The sequence below is a fragment of the Carassius carassius genome, chromosome 49 (genome assembly GCF_963082965.1).
Source record: "Carassius carassius chromosome 49, fCarCar2.1, whole genome shotgun sequence".
Classification (NCBI taxonomy): Eukaryota; Metazoa; Chordata; class Actinopteri; order Cypriniformes; family Cyprinidae; genus Carassius; species Carassius carassius.
This window is the reverse complement of record NC_081803.1, coordinates 6,728,098-6,745,517: the sequence shown is the minus strand read 5'-3', so window position 1 is coordinate 6,745,517 and position 17,420 is coordinate 6,728,098. Positions and strand designations below refer to the sequence as shown.

At 36.4% G+C, this 17,420-nt stretch overlaps 2 long non-coding RNA genes across 3 annotated transcripts; one reads left to right on the top strand and one right to left on the bottom strand.

Annotated features, from left to right (window-relative positions):
* Nucleotides 1–3,138: 3,138 nt before the first annotated feature.
* On the bottom strand, nucleotides 3,139–13,267 carry LOC132132061 (uncharacterized). Its single transcript, XR_009428999.1, has 4 exons — nucleotides 13,173–13,267; nucleotides 3,745–3,766; nucleotides 3,533–3,592; nucleotides 3,139–3,219 (listed from the first exon to the last, which is right to left on the bottom strand). It is a non-coding gene; the product is annotated as an uncharacterized LOC132132061 (long non-coding RNA).
* A 242-nt stretch (nucleotides 13,268–13,509) lies between these two features.
* On the top strand, nucleotides 13,510–17,194 carry LOC132132058 (uncharacterized). Of its 2 annotated transcripts, XR_009428996.1 has the most exons (4): nucleotides 13,510–13,592; nucleotides 14,260–14,421; nucleotides 14,584–14,669; nucleotides 16,552–17,194. It is a non-coding gene; the product is annotated as an uncharacterized LOC132132058 (long non-coding RNA). The 2 variants fall into 2 exon arrangements; XR_009428995.1 differs by lacking the exon at nucleotides 16,552–17,194 and having other exon boundaries at nucleotides 14,584–14,834.
* The last annotated feature ends 226 nt before the right edge of the window (nucleotides 17,195–17,420 follow it).

The following is a 17,420-nucleotide window of genomic DNA, read 5'->3' as shown; positions in this document are numbered from 1 at the left end:
CTAAAGGATTTATTCTATCTAAAAGATAAGGCTGATCCATACCATGCTAAACGGCTCATTCAAACACGCCCCCACACATTTACGTCAAGATGTGTTCACTCAAAAAAAAGGTGTGGTTTCAGGAACTGCAGTTAGTGTTGAAGCATTCATGTCAGGGAGACGCTTTGTGTTTCTAGGCAAAAGCAAAAGCACTTTATGTGGACTTCCGAAAGTAGATGCAATGAAGATTCATTGTTAAGATTTATTTACAACAGAACAACCCAGATGTTCAAATTTGTTTCCATTAAAACACATTAAAACACATTTAATGGATGACAGTTTTGTGAACCTAGGAGAGTACAAGGCTGGCTGTGCACAAAGGCTATTCCAAAAAAAAAAAAAAAAGGTAAATTCCGACTTTGCTATGACGATCTTTGCAACGATTGTATTGTAAAATGCGCTACACAAATAAACTTGAATTGAATCTGGTGCTTATTCTGAATCGCTACTTTTAAGTATGTTTTCTTAATAGTATAAGTGTTTGCTATTGACTGTTTACTGTGTGATTACGTGTGTGTGTGAGGGTAACATCACAGCAGAGTAAACCGATTGTCAGAAATCATAGCACATAAGCTGTCTTAACCGTGGCTTGTGGACTGCATCATCACTGTGTCTGTCACATGACTCTGTTGCCCTTTCGGGCTTGAACTGATGGTAAAACTAATGACATTATTAACAGTCTTGATATTTACTTTGAAAGATGAAGCTCGCGATTATGGAAAGGGGCGTTGCATTTCCGACGAGTGCTTGCGGTGTTCAGCCAATAACAATGTATTGGGTAAGTTGGCTAATCAGAGCAGCCTGTGCTTGTCGGAAGGAGGGACTTTGTTGAAAATGAGGTTTTTGAGAGAGGCGGGACATAGAGGAACTACAATAATGTACAGTATTTGAAAAATGTTTTTTGAATATTAAAGCGTCTCAACATATTCTGTTACACCAAATATACAAAATAATGGTCTTTAAAATAGCATATGACCCCTTTTAGTGATACCCTAGTAATGACTGAAATTGACATTTTTATTTATTTATTTATTTTTACTTTGCATTCTTCTTTGTTGTGTGGTTGATGGTCTTTGGTCTTGAGAGAGTCTTAAGGCAGAGAATTTGTTCTCTAATTAGAAAAAGTGAAAAAAATTGTATTAGGTTGTGTTAGGCCATGACTCATTTGCAATTGTGTTTTTGATTTCCTCCATATACTAATTAATGTTTTTTACCTTGAGTGATAGATGGGTGTTCTTCCCAAGTTTCCAGTTGGAGGTCTGCATGAGAGAAGCTCTCTGTTAAATGAGCTTAATTGACATTACAAAAGGTACCCATTCTGCTGCTGCTGAATTGTGCTCTCTATTTCTTTGTATTTTAGCTTATTTAGCTTTACATTTTTGCTTTAAACAAGCACATTTTCTATAGTACACCTACATGAAATCCTACAGTACTTACCAAAAGTGAGTCATACAACTTACGCTGTGTTCTTTCTTGCTTGGAACTTGAAGGTCTCAGCAAAGAAAATGCATTCTCTGATGGATTGCACATAACATGCTGAATTACCTTATGTGTGTACAGTAATTGTCCTTTTTGTTTTCATTTACCAAATACTAATTGTTTTTTTTTACCTTGAATGTCAGGTGAGTGTTCACCCCAAGCATCTTGTGGCTCATCTGCCTGGGAGAAGCTCATGGGAACATCTGGAGCTGAGAATGATGGAACTGGTAAATTTAAATAATTTTACATGACACATTCATTTTAATGGCTGGTTTTTATTCATTAAAGTGTCTTGCAACTTCTGACATCAGGCAGAATAAGCACATGACTAAACATCTACAGTGTGTGCATAATTATTATGCATGTATATATCTGATAAAAAAAAATCCAAGTATTTTGCCAATTACAAACCATAATAACCCATAACCACAGGCTGAAGTGTCATAAATGAAGACTGATTTAAAAGAAAAAAAGTTTTATGGATGGGTTTCATGGATAGGATAAAGATAGGTTAAGAGTGACTCTTGAGGTATCACCACTAGTTCAAGTAAGCTTCAATTTTGCAATTGCTATAGTGTTGCATCTTTCTCCTGGGCATTTAAAGGGGTCATATGACATTGCTAAAAAGAACATTGTTGCATAATTGGTGCAATTCAATGTGTTTATGTGGTTTACATTTTTCACATAATGTACATTATTGTTGCTCCTCGCTGCACACATCTGTATTAAATGGGATGAACTACAACTTAACCACTGATTTCTAGTCATGTCCTCTTTTGGAAGGCCAAACAAATTAGTTTTGCTTTCAAAACAAAACACACAGTGACTCCACAACATGGTAGCGACGGCAACAGCGAGTATGAAAATTATGCCTTTATTTGTGTGAACATTTGGGCGACGTTATGCAAATCTTCCCACATATAGTCGTGGCCAAAAGTTTTGAGAATTACATAAATATTAGTTTTCAAAAAGTTTGCTGCTAAACTGCTTTTAGATCTTTGTTTCAGTTGTTTCTGTGATGTACTGAAATATAATTACAAGCACTTCATACGTTTCAAAGGCTTTTATCGGAAATTACATGACATTTATGCAAAGAGTCAGTATTTGCAGTGTTGGCCCTTCTTTTTCAGGACCTCTGCAATTCGACTGGGCATGCTCTCAATCAACTTCTGGGCCAAATCCTGACTGATAGCAACCCATTCTTTCATAATCACTTCTTGGAGTTTGAATACATTGTTATTTTTGTTTTCTTTGCAAAACTGAAGTTGAGCCACTGATGCCACATGGACTGTTTTACCCATGTCTTTACTGCGTTTCTGGACCTGCATTACAGTTGAGTTGTTGTCTACGGGAGGGTCAGAGAGCTGTCAGATTTCATCGAAAAATATTAATTTGTGTTTCGAAAATAGAAATGACGTGGAGGGTGAGTAATTAATGACAGATTTAAAATTTTTGGGTGAACTATCCCTTTAAAAATGTGAATTCCTGATATCAAAAATCAATTGTTATGATGAAACTGGCAAATCAGAGGTGCAGGATGCTAGTATTTATGTATGTAAGAATCTCTTTACTAACTTGCTGCATGATGTTGTTGTAATTGATCTAAACCCAAATACTGGGTGGTCATTTAAAATATATACTTACAAAGTCAAAGACGTTCTCAAGATGTGGCTCTTAAAAGAGCCGTTGTGGTGTATGTAGCTGCTGTAGACAAACAAAAAAAAGAGAAAATGAAGAATGCATTTAAATGAGATGTCTGTACACATTAAAATGTTTTCACTTTCATCAGTGATTATTGATTAATTAGGATGTTATGATGAATCTGGAAAATCAGATGCAGGATGCTAGTTTTGTTTCCATTTCATTCACACATGCATTTAATATATATATTTTTTATTCCTTTATTTATGTATTCCTTTAATGTCTTCATTAAGACATTACTAACATGCTGCATGATGTTGTTGTAATTGATCTAAACCCAAATAATGGGTGGTCATTTAAAATATTAACTTACAAAGTCAAAGACGTTCTCAAGATGTGGCTCTTAAAAGAGCCGTTGTGGTGTATGTAGCTGCTGTAGACAAACAAAAAAAGAGAGAAAAAGAAGAACGCATACGAGTGAGATATGTCTTTACACATTAAAAATTTTTCACTTTCATCAGTGATTATTGATTAAACATGTTGTGATAAATCTGGCAAATAAGAAATGACATTGACTCCACTTACAACAATAAGACGGCAATCGACACTGAAAAAGAGAGAGAAGATAATATCACTGGAGGTTACTCTATTAAATCCCAAAGTTTATAAAGTCTCTGATGGATATGTATAATATTATTTGTTAAAGCATGATAAGAAGAAGAATGCAGAGCGATGTTTCTGATGAGACCTTACAGCCCACTAACAAATAAGCCACGGTAAAAATGCATTTTCATTCTTGAGAATCACCGATTTCTACACTGTAAAAAAAATTCTGTCGTTTTTACAAAAAAAATTTGGCAGCTGGGTTGCCAGAATAATTTTGTAAAAATTACAGGTCACTGTAAAAAAAATCCTGTAAAATGTACAGGGATTTACTGTAAGAAATACAGACTTTAAGTTTGTTTATACAAAAAAATCCTGTTGTTTTTACAAAAATAATTTGGCAGCTGTGGTTGCCAGAATAAATTTGTAAAAATGACAGTCATTGTAAACAACTTTGTTTTAAACTGCATTTTAGTACAAAACTGCATAAAAACATCCATTTTCTGCATTGTCTTGTCTTCTTTATTAATATTAAAGCAGCACAACATACACATTTGTAATATGTACAGCTTAATTATCTCATTGGAACTGATAGAGGAAAGATGGAGGTAAAGAGATGGAAGGAAACAAAGACGAGAAAAAGAGTACAAATGAAAAATAGAGATGGAGAGGGCAAGAAAGAATATTTGTTAAACAATGAATCTCTGCAAACTGACTTGCAGGACAATATCACTCTGCAAACACTTGCAGGACAATATCACTCTGCAAACTGACTTGCAGGACAATAACACTCTGCAAACTGACTTGCAGGACAATATCACTCTGCAAACTGACTTGCAGGACAATATCACTCTGCAAACTGACTTGCAGGACAATATCACTCTGCAAACTGACTTGCAGGACAATATCACTCTGCAAACTGACTTGCAGGACAATATCACTCTGCAAACTGACTTGCAGGACAATATCACTCTGCGAACTGACTTGCAGGACAATATCACTCTGCAAACTGACTTGCAGGACAATATCACTCTGCGAACTGACTTGCAGGACAATATCACTCTGCGAACTGACTTGCAGGACAATATCACTCTGCGAACTGACTTGCAGGACAATATCACTCTGCAAACTGACTTGCAGGACAATATCACTCTGCAAACTGACTTGCAGGACAATAACACTCTGCGAACAGACTTGCAGGACAATATCACTCTGCGAACTGACTTGCAGGACAATATCACTCTGCGAACATACTTGCAGGACAATATCACTCTGCGAACTGACTTGCAGGACAATATCACTCTGCGAACAGACTTGCAGGACAATATCACTCTGCGAACTGACTTGCCGGACAATATCACTCTGCGAACTGACTTGCAGGACAATATCACTCTGCGAACTGACTTGCAGGACAATATCACTCTGCGAACAGACTTGCAGGACAATATCACTCTGCGAACAGACTTGCAGGACAATATCACTCTGCGAACTGACTTGCAGGACAATATCACTCTGCGAACTGACTTGCAGGACAATATCACTCTGCGAACTGACTTGCAGGACAATATCACTCTGCGAACTGACTTGCAGGACAATATCACTCTGCGAACTGACTTGCAGGACAATATCACTCTGCGAACTGACTTGCAGGACAATATCACTCTGCGAACTGACTTGCAGGACAATATCACTCTGCGAACTAACTTGCAGGACAATATCACTCTGCGAACAGACTTGCAGGACAATATCACTCTGCGAACTGACTTGCAGGACAATATCACTCTGCGAACAGACTTGCAGGACAATATCACTCTGCAAACTGACTTGCAGGACAATATCACTCTGCGAACTGACGTACAGGACAATATCACTCTGCGAACTGACGTACAGGACAATATCACAAAATATAAGAGCAATAAAACTAAGTTGCATACAAACTCACCTGAAAAAGTTATCTTCAGAACAGAGCATAGAAGCTGAAACTAACCTTATTCAGAGTAATGTCCAAACAAATGTCCATAGTTTCAGACATCGCACCACTCATGATCTGAAAGGTTCACATTGAGTGAAGTTTGTGTCTTCTCCACAATGGTGCCCTTCTCTGGGTTGATCTTGAAGAACTGAGCATAGAAGCTAAAACAAAATTCAGGGTAAAGTCCAAACAAACGTCCATAGAGTTTCAGACATCGCGCCACTCATGATCTGAAAGTTCCTGAATTAAAGTAAGGACTCTTGGGTTCACATTGAGGCGTGAAGTTTGTGTCTTCTCCACTTTGGTGCCCTTCTCTGGGTTGATGGAGAAAAAACACCTTGAGAAAGAAGAAAAACAGGCAACTTATTAATTATAAAATAGTTTTATTAACAGAAAAAAATAACTTAAATTTCTTTATTCAAGATATTTTAGGTATTAAAGGGTTAGTTCATCCAAAAATGCTGTCATTGATTACTCGCCCTTCATGTCGTTCCAAACCCGCAAGACTTTAGTTCTTTCTTAAGTCTTCTTAAGATCTTAAAATAAGATTTTTTTAATGCAATCTGAGATATCTGTCCCTACATTGACTGCTACGCAACTGAAACTTTGCTTCAAAAAGTTGAAAGAGATTGAAAAACTAATCTGAATTGAACGGTTTATTCCAAAAAATTGCAGACACAATCGTTTATATGATGAACAAAGTTAATTTAGTCTTATTCACAAATAAACATTCATCAGCTTACACATCAGTTGTGGTAAATAGAAGCTCAAGCATGTTCACTTGACATGTGAGAACCAGGCAGCCTGTTTGAGCTTTCTCAAGAACCAATGAGGTTTGTTCCTGTGCGTCAAGCAGGCCTGGTTGAGTTTGTTTGTGTTTGCTGACCAATGTTTATGTAAGGGATAATGTATAGAGAGGCGGTCGTTATAGCAAATAACAACCCCGAAGCGGAGGGGTCTTGAATCAGCCTGAAGGGCTTGTTATTCACTATAACGACCGCCTCTCTATACATTATCCCGCTTATTACATGGCTATACAAAATAAATAAATAATTTGCCACAAATTATTGATTTAAAAAGGAGTTTATTGATTTAAAAACGATTGTATTGCTTCCGCCAAAGAAAATAGTCCGTTCCGAGTCCATAGCAACGCGCTGTTTTTCATGGCAACGGTCTGTTATACTTTGCAGCGGTCTGTTATGTAAGGAATAATTGACGACAGGCCGTTGAATTATTAGAAAAATAATGCACACACGAGGTGGTAATGCGGTCACGACACGAAGTATAACAGTAATCGATTGTCGAGTTCACGCGCGTGATCATAGGTAACTAAACCTATGCGCGTGAACTCGACAATCGATTACTATGGACTTCGACCGAAAACAGGATGTAAATACAGGTATGTGCGCTGGCTGAAATAACATTTTTATTAATGTGTTCACTCTGAAGGAATCACTCACATGGCTGGTGCACTTGTAATGACACATCAAGGATGTTAAGAGGCTAAAAGCAGGTTTAAAACTTGCCCCATTGAAGTCAACAGGGTGCAAATTGTAAAAAGAGGATAACATGGTGTAGCCAACACAGATTTGTCGTTGTTCTCTGTACTGACAGCACTCTAAATTTACAAAAAAATGAGCTTAATGTTAAAATTGACCGGAGTTCTCCTTTAATACACCCTAGGTTCATTTTGCGCCAGAGTTGTCCTTTAATTTTATGAAGCGACGAGAATACTTTTTGTAGGCAAACAAACAAAAATAACAATTTTATTCAATTTTTTTCTAGCCTGTGTCAGACTCTTGCACTGTTGACGTAACATAAACAGTGCAACGCTTCCAAGTCCTCCAATAAGGAACGAATCGCACGCATGCATCGTGGTGCTCACCTGAATAGCGTCGGCATTCTGGAAGCGTTGCACTGTTTATGTTACGTCAACAGCGTAAGAGTCTGAGTACCTTAATTTAAGTTCAATAAAGTGAAATTGTTGCATAAAGCCTATTCAAGAAGACATACCTCTGCAGAAACTCCAGGGTTGATGCCAGCTCTGATGGGTAATGGATGTTGAAGATATAATAGCTCCCAAACATCATGCACAGGGCGGAAATGAAGGAGGAGATGTTGTCCAGTATTATGTTTTGATCCACACACAGCATGAACCGTTTCACTGAAAAACAGGATCGACCTTAAAAGTAAGAAAAAAAAAAATATTCAAAGATACTACAACATTACAGTAACAAAACTAAAAACTTCATTAAAAGGAACACTCCACCGTTTTTTCATATTAAACTATGTTATTCCCTCAACTAAGACGAGTTGATACATGCCTCCCTCGTCTCAGTGCGTGCACTCAATCGCTCTAGTGCGCGGCGACACTTTGATAGCACTTAGCTTAGCCCAGTTCATTCATAAGGTTCCAAACAGAGATGAAGTTAGAAGCGACCAAACAACTCCACAATTTCCCCATTTAACTACAGTTACACGAGTAGTTACACGACCAAGTATGGTAACAAAATAAAACGTGGCGCTTTTCTTGACTTGACGGGTAAAAAGGATAACTATAATGTATGGCGGAATAGCACTTGGGACTCGGGAGCACTTCGATATTACTGCGCCGAGTCGAAGTGCTCCCGAGTCCCAAGTGCTATTCCGCCATACATTATAGTTATCCTTTTTACCCGCTAAGAAAAGCGCCACGTTTTATTTTGTCACCATACTTGGTCGTGTAACTACTCGTGTAACTGTATTTAAATACACGGGAAAAAATTATTCATTGAATTTACTAAAAAAAAAATGTATCGTGATTGGTTGCACACAATTGATTTTAGTACATTTAAACAAATGCATTAGGTTGAACTAGTTCAACTTAACGCATTTGTTTAAATGTAGATAAAATGAATTGAGTGCAACCGCTTACGATAATTTTTTTAGTAAAATCAGCAATCATTTTTTTCAGTGTAGGGAAAACGTGGAGGTGTTTTGTCGGTTCTAACTTAATCTGTTTGGTCCCTAATGAATGAACTGGGCTAAGCTAAGTGCTATCAAATTGTCACCACGCGCCAGAGCGATTGAGTGCACGCACTGAGATGAGAGAGGCATGCATCAACTCGTCTTAAGCAAATAACAGTTTAAAGGGTTAGTTCACCCAAAAATTCTGTCAGTAATTATTCTCCCTCATGTTGTTCCAACCGCGCAAGACCTTCGTTCATCTTCGGAACACAAATTAAGATATTTTTGATGAAATCTGAGAGCTGTCTCACTCCTCCATAGGCTTCTAAGACATTATAACGTGCTGGCCCAGAAAAGTTAGTAAAGACATCGTTAATATAGTCTAAGTGACTCCAGTGGCTCAATCTTAAGTTTATCAAGTGACGAGAATATTTTTTGTGCGCAAAAACAAAAAAATAACGACTTTATTCCACTATTCATTTCCTTCTCTCTGGGCCTCGAGTTAGTTTACGTAGTGTTTTTGCGCAGCGCGTCTGTGTTACACATCACCACGTAGGCTCACTATTGGCCGACGCTGGTCATGTGTAACACGCCTGGTGATATGTAACACAGACGCACTGCGCAAAAACACTATCTGAATCCTTTACACAATCGCAGACTTTACTGACAATATCATCTGTAAGACGCATGTCATTTTTTAAAAGTGACTGCAGTTTACTTAAAGTGTATTCTCTTCCTAACTCGTGTACATTTTGCATCCCTTCAACAATCGTTTGTATTGATGAAACTGGAAGGAGGAGCTGCCCTTGCAATTTTAGGTACAGTAAACATACATTCCTAAGAAAGGACTCCCTAAAATTCTGTGGCAATTCAATGTTGTCATCTGTTTCATCATTAAAGACCTGGGAAGCATCTTCACATGCAATGGCAGTAGATGACTGAGAAATAGTTTCCCTGTAAATGTCACTTATGCTATCAACAGAACATGATCTATGCTTCCTGGACATATGAGCAGTAAATGATGATTTCACAATGAATGTATTTTTACATCCTGTTACTGGACATGCCACAGGTCGCCCCTCCACTATATGCTCTTTTAAGTGGCACGTAAGTTCTTTAACTGTGTGAAATTGTTGATCACACAGTGAAATGGCACACTTAAAATCTGCAACAAATGCCCCAGCAGTAACAGAGGTTTCAGACTCATTGTGAGCCCGATAAAAATGAGCTTTAAAAGCTGCATAAGTACAAAATGTCCGTTTGCAGTCAGCGTCAGCACATTTGAAGAGACAACGGGGCTCGTTCTTATGAACTCTACAATGCAGCACATAACCCCTCAATGTCTCTAGTGTTTTGCTGCAATAACGACAGTTAATCATTTTTTTAACAAACTAATAAAAATGGTTATTTTTAATCCTAATGTTACTTACTCAGCATGAAAGAAACTAAAACCCTGATTAAACCCCAAATCATCAGCATCATTGAATAAATAACCTCAGTCACAAACATATACTTGTATAGTTGCTGTTTTTTTTTTTATAAAAAAAACGAACTGTTTGTTCACTTACCAGTGCAAGAGATCGCAATTTTACATGTAAACTCCACTAGCTCACTGGAAGAATTGGCGGGCACTCCCACTCATGAAGTTCGTCAAAATGGCTGATCCTGTGATAATCAGAAATCTGCTTTGCTGCAGAAATGACAGTAAACATTAGTCGACTTGAAGCAAACTAACAAAATCGCTCTTTTTTTAAACTAGTTAACATTACTCAGCATGAAAGAAAAAAAAACTGAAAAAGTTTTGAAAAAAAGTTGAAAAAACCCCACAGCTTAACGTTAACAGCCTAATTAACCAAAGTTCGTCTGCATCATTATGATGGCATAGCCTCAGTCAAAACATACACTTGTACAGTTACTGTTTTTTTAAATAAAACAAACTGTTTGTTCACTTACCAGTGCAAGAGATCGGAATTGTGTGTCATGCACAAATCCACTAACAGTTAACGTTAGCTGAGCTCACTGGCAGAAATGGCGGGCGCCACAATGACTTGTGAAGTTCGTCAAAATGGCTGATCCCGTGATAATCAGCAATCTGCTTTGTTGCAGAAACGACAGGAAACGCTCTTTTTTATCTCAGTTAACGTTACTCCGCATGAAAGATAAAAACTGACAGAGTTGAGCTGATAATAAAACCCAGTCTAACGTTACAGCCTTTATCAACCAATCGTCCGCATCATTATGATGGCAAAATAGCCTCAGTCAAAACATATAACTTGCTTGTACAGCTACTGTTATTTTTAATAAAACGAACTGTTTGTTCACTTACCAGTGCTAGATATCGCAATTTTACATGTCATGCACAAATCACAAATGGCGGGCGCTCTCACTTGTGAAGTTCATCAAAATGGCTGATCCCGTGATAATCAGCAATCTGCTTTGCTGCAGAAACAGGAAACGTTAACGTTAGTCGTTCGAGCAAACTAACAAAATCGCTCTTTTTTATCTCAGTTAACGTTACGCAGCATGAAAGAAAAATACTGACAGAGTTGAGCTGATAATAAAACCCACATTAACAGCTTCGTCAGCATCATTATTATGATGGGAAAATAGATATCAACATATACTTGTAGGCTACAGTTCACGTTACTGTTTTTGAAGAAAACGAACTGTTTGTTCACTTACTGCAAGAGCTCGCAATATTACATGATGTCACGCAAAAACTCCACTAGCTCACTGGCAGAATTGGCGCGCGCTCACACTTATGAAGTTCGTCTCAACGGCTGATCACGTGATATTCAGAAACCTGCTTTGCTGCAGAAACTACAGTTGGTCGTTTTTGAGCAAACTAACAAAATCGCTTTTTTTTATCCTAGTTAACGTTTCTCAGCATGAAAGAAACAAACTGAAAGAGTTGTGCGTTGAACATGAAACCCAGTCCACGCAAAACAGCCTCAGTCATAACATATAATTGTCTTACAAGTAATGTATTTCAAGTTTGTAGAAAACAAACCGTTCACTTACCAGATTTGATATGTCATGCAAAACTCCACGCACTTGCTGGCAGAATTGGTGTGCGCACACTCTCGTCGTGAAGTTCATCAAAACAGCTGATCCGTGATCCCGCGATAATCTGAAATCTACTGCTCGACATTCAAACGCAGATGTTCATGTAACGTTACATGGGAATGTAAATTTTACATCGACAAAATATAAATATGAATAAATTACATTATTCTGTAAATGAAAAAAAGAAAGAAATTATTTTATTTGATCATTTACAATTTAATTAATTGTTCAAAATAACAAGTGAACGGTTTGGCTATTGTATAATGTCCCCTTAACTGTTGACAGATAGCCTACAATGTGCAATTCCTACCAGTTTATATTTAGCTAGTCATTTTACAGTGCTGTTGGACCTAAAAGACCCATTGCCTGTTTTTAAATATGAATTTTAAAATTCATATTAACACAGTTATGCTGTACTTGAACATATTTTGTCTGTAAAATATATCATGTATAAAATGTACAGGTTCTTGTTGATAGGCTATTGAGAATATGTATGTCCGAAAAATATTTTAACACTGTCATGTTGTAATTTTAACTGCATTGTTGCTTTTTGCATAGTTTTTTTTTCTGCTTAAATTGCATAAGTCTGTAAATCTGTACATTCTACAAATTAATATGATTATTTTAACACATTCTTGTAAAATCAACAGTTTTGTTTGGTTCAGTATTTTACAACAGCATTTGTACTATTTTCAAAATAGTACTGTAAATTTAACAAAATTTCATTGTTTTTCTATTTACAAAATTTTGATGTCACGATTTTACAGAATTACACAGTTAATTTCACAGACATTTTTTACAGTGTATAAATGTGTCAAGGCTTATGAGTTCTCTCTCTTTCTCTCTCTCGCTTTCGCCCTCGCTCTAAGTGCACGCGCCAGCGTGTTAGAGAGAGGGTTACGCGCTCGCAGTTAAACCTGACAACGCACTACTTTCCATACAATTGTGAATAATGAAGATATTATTAAGAATAATTGTATGATTGGTCTCTTAAAGTAACGTTAACATGACATAACTCTAAAATGAAAGAGCGTCTCTCAAACGGAGCGGATTGGCTCTATCAGCAATGACGTCACACGGATGTAACGGCATTTCGGTGTTTAACGGCGCTGATGAGCGGACTGTAACGATATATTAAACGACGGAAAATCGTCTTTGTGAAATGTGATACATTTAACGGAAAAGAAAAATTTCTATTAAGTCCAATTTTTATTACAATTTAACTGGTTTCATGAGTGAAAACCCCTGCTATTTATTTTAGTAGTATAACCCTCAGAAAAACGAACTGTTCCCTCAGACAGATTGTTATTATAATTAAAATGTATTACTTTCTTTTTTCATAGTTTTAAATGTCCTTTACTTTTGTTGTCGGTCCATACTTTTAAAAAGTCATTTAACTAAATAGGTTAAGTAAAAAGTAATTTACCTCAGGAAAACGCACTGCTGGGGATGTCACTCAAAGTGGAGTCAGGCTGTGCGCGCGGTGGGCACAGACCCCGGCTTATATAAGCCCGCTGCCCGGTTTCGCGGGCTTGGCACGCGAGTAAGAATTTAAGTTTTAAGAAAAATATATATATTTTTTTTTATTTTTATTTTTATGTACAATGATATAATGACACACTGCGTTAACTTTGCATTAAAAATAATAATAATGATAATAGTGTTTTCCTATTATATTCAAAGCAATGGTGTTACCAAAAATATAAGACATATAATTTTTTGTTTTGTTTTAATTCTTTCTTTTCCTCCCAGTCTGAGAGTTCCTCGATGTACGCGCGCGAGTCGCCAATGAGCCAAGGGATGAAGAAGTCGTCAGGGCAAGTTGTGGTGGAGTGATGGTTGAGAGGTAAAGTACGAAAGGTGGAAATGTATAGTTTTATGATAGTATGTTTGCCATTGGTGGGATTGTTGAAAGATTTTTAATAGTTTACTAATTTTAAACAGTTTTACCCGATCATATGTTGAAGCAACGCGTTTTGCAACCAACCGCGGTGCACGTTCAGTTAGCAACAAACATAACATTTGATCCCAAATCAACTCCGATACACGTCACGTTAAATGCATAGCAAAATTTAAAAAATCTAATATTATTTTATGCTCTATAATTGTTAGACATGTAAATGTATGCAATACTATAAATCCATAAAATTCCAAACCCTTGTGACCTAAAGACATGCATGTGCACATTATGCAGAAAGTTTTTCGCTCAGCCTTGTGCAATATAGAGAATAATCATAATAATAATGATATTTATTGCCTTTTGCTATGAAAGGGACATTTTCTTGAACATTTCTTAATGAAGACATTGTAATTTAAAAATAAAAACTAGCATCCTGCATCTTTGATTGCCAGATTCATCATAACACGCATAAATATAAACAAAAAGACTCAAGATATAGCTCTTTAAAAAACCTGTGTGTGTGATAATGTCATATAGTTAGTTAAAATTGCTTTGATTTATAGGGATTTAATTTAGTGACTTTACCATTTGTTTTAATGATGTTTATTTACAGTGCAATCTATTCTGCTTACCCGACTCATGCAGACTTCTGTCCTGATGTTTGGCTGTAGTCCTTCCATCATCCACTCTTCTGCAACCGGTCTATTTATGGAGACCACCATGATCTAATCGATACAGATCTAGTTGTCTCTTCTCCCACAAACTCCTCTTTCAGGTATATATTTTTTGTTGTTGTTTGTTGTTGTTGTTTCAACAACGTTGACTGTATTTTAGTATACCAAAACATCTAGGGGGTGTCGAAAAACTTCCATTGAGTACCATTAGACCACTCAAGAAGAATTACCTCATATAACCAAGATTTAATGTTGTAAAGCAGATTTTGAGCGGATCTCCTTCATTCTGCCGCCAGCTCACCAGAACCTCAGGATGCACCAGCTGTGGATATTACAGGCCAAACTTTGGGTGAGGATCTTTCTCCCACTGTTCACCACCAAACCTCTTCCTATATGTAAACAGTTGTTTAGCACACTGTTGTCTATATTTGAATGGTTAATTTTTAGGCTGCAACCAATTATCTTAATCAAATAATGTTTTAGATTAATTTGATAAAATGTCACATTTTATTTTCTTTATATATTAAAAAGGCAAGTTATTCCACAACATTTCCAGTCTTCAGAGAATGCAAATTGAAGAACAAATATGTTTGGAATGTAGGATATGTGATAGACCATGAAAAAAATAAAACATAAATTATAAAATAAAGTTTGTCCGGAGTTGAAAAGCAGAAGCCAGTTTAACCTAAATAATTTTTTTTTTTTTAAAAAGTAAAGAAAACAAAAGGACAAACTTTTACTATTCATAGGTAGGCTATGTTCACACCTTCACTGTTTGGGAGTAACATCCGCATCTACTTACAGATGTGAGTCTCAATGTTCTCTACACACAACTGCTTACAATAGTGTTTCGATTGCTGTCTGTGTGAACAAGTAACTAAAGTCAAGCAGTATTTAAATTGTATTTATTTACAGAGGTATATGAAGTCACACTTGTCTGTTTGTGAAGATGTTGTGCAGCGCAAATCCATGAATGAATGTTCTGAAGTGAGTTAAACTTCAACAGATATCCCCTGCTCAGGGTGTAGGGAGCAATGAACACTTTGTAGGGACCATGTCAATGGGAACACAGGTTATGCACAGAGCTCTCTTCTAACAAGCTGATTATCTGAATCAAAAAGAGAGACTTACAAAAATATGTGGAGCTGGTGGGCACGAGGACTGGAATTGAGAACCGCTGCTCTAATTAAAGCAAAGTAGTATAGTAAAGTATTATCAAAGATGGCGACATCCATACAACTAAGTCTTATCACAGTTGATAAGAAAATGCTTCAGTAAAGAAATATTGTTTGCAGTTTGCTCTGACAGATGCTTTGACAGATGTGTGTGGACCTGAGTCATGTTTCTCCAGAGCACAACTTACATTTGATGGTAGAGTCCTTGTCTCATTTTGGAAATAATTGAAGAGAATAGGAGTGCAATGATTCTGACTAAAATTTACATTGTACTAAAATATTTATTTTAAATGTAGGTTTAATATTCTATGTTATATTTATGAGAGCATTAAATGGGGTATACATGTAATTACTACAGTTACTACTCGTAAAACAATTGCTATGTTAATTTACTATATTCAGAATATACGTGTATATTAACGTGAATAGATGTTCCCCATAACAGTGAACATTTAATGGGTGTTTTGTTTTTAGGATTTTTAATATGTTTTATGCTTTAAAATGGCAAGCAAAGAGTTTTTTGTTTTACAATGTCATGTTTGTATTTTAACCCTTTTTTGGCTAATGTGTAGCACAACTTAAATACATTCACTATATTTGTTTTCTTTGACTTCAGTTTTCACATTGTTTGGAGGACAGAATCGGAAAGGATGTAGGGGCCCACAGTTTGGGCACACATACACAGTTCAGCTTTGGGTTTGTTGCTCTGTGCTGTTTAATGTATGGTAGTCAGAACTTTGTTCAGTTTTATTCATTACTGTCAGCTTTCACAGCAATACTGCTAAATGAGCAATTATCTCTATCAAACATGGACCTTAAAGGGATGGTTCACCCAAAAACATTATTCACATAAATATTTTGAGAATCATGTTCATGAGTCTGATTTCAGTGGCACAGCTGTGTAGTATCTAGTACAGAGGTTGTTGACAGTATTGTGTGCATTGCACATGATGTTCACTGCCCAGTATTGTATTATTGTTTACACAGTAAGTTTTCAGTAACATTATTTCCTTATAAAATGCTCTAACATTTTTTTCCTCTTCTTTTCTCCACCAGACACCCTAGGACAACATCCTTAGCACAGATCTACCTATAGCCCTCCATCCATCTTGCAACAGTTTCATTAAGTGCAGTCCATAACCAGTTCACGGTCTACACATTGTCCATTGCAAATGTTATGGATTATTCTAATAGAGATCTTTCTATTATTTTTTTGAGACTGTTATTATGTACTCTGTTATGTTGTGAATAAAGTCAACCCCCCCCCCCCCACCTCGATGCTTTCAGCAGTTAATACATTAAAGTGTGTCCTTAATGTTTTATTATTTAAAGATTGTTTTAAAGTTTATTACAGGCTCAGTTTATTTTTTTTCACTAGAAAATAAAGTGTTGTACTACCTGTCATAATCAAGTATGAGACTTTTGTCAGTATCATTAATTCTGAGGCAATATGAATCAAATTAACATTTGTATAGGGTTTTCATCCGAAGGCTTCTTCCTCATTCAGTTAAACATCAAGGGTTTTCTTTGCCTTTGTCACCTTTAACTTTCTCATTGGAAATTATGAGCATCATTATTTGGAAGAAAATAAGAATATGAAAATGGCTTTGGATTTCAATGTATTGCATGGAATCAAAGAACTACACAAACCTTTGACCTTCATACAGACATGGTATAAATTAAAGTGTTACTCAAATTATCAAGCTTGTAATGTTAAAAATACACTTGACTGCTGTCTAGAAATTCTAAACAGCAGTCAAGTGTGGTAGGCTACAAGGTTTAATTTGTGCTTTCTACAAGATGACAGATAAGTAATATTAACCAATGATATCGCAAGTAAAATTACAGTTAGCTTGAAACGAGTCACATAAGAAACTGGGCTGACATTTTTTGCATGTATTTTTGTCTACGGATGGATCAAGCAA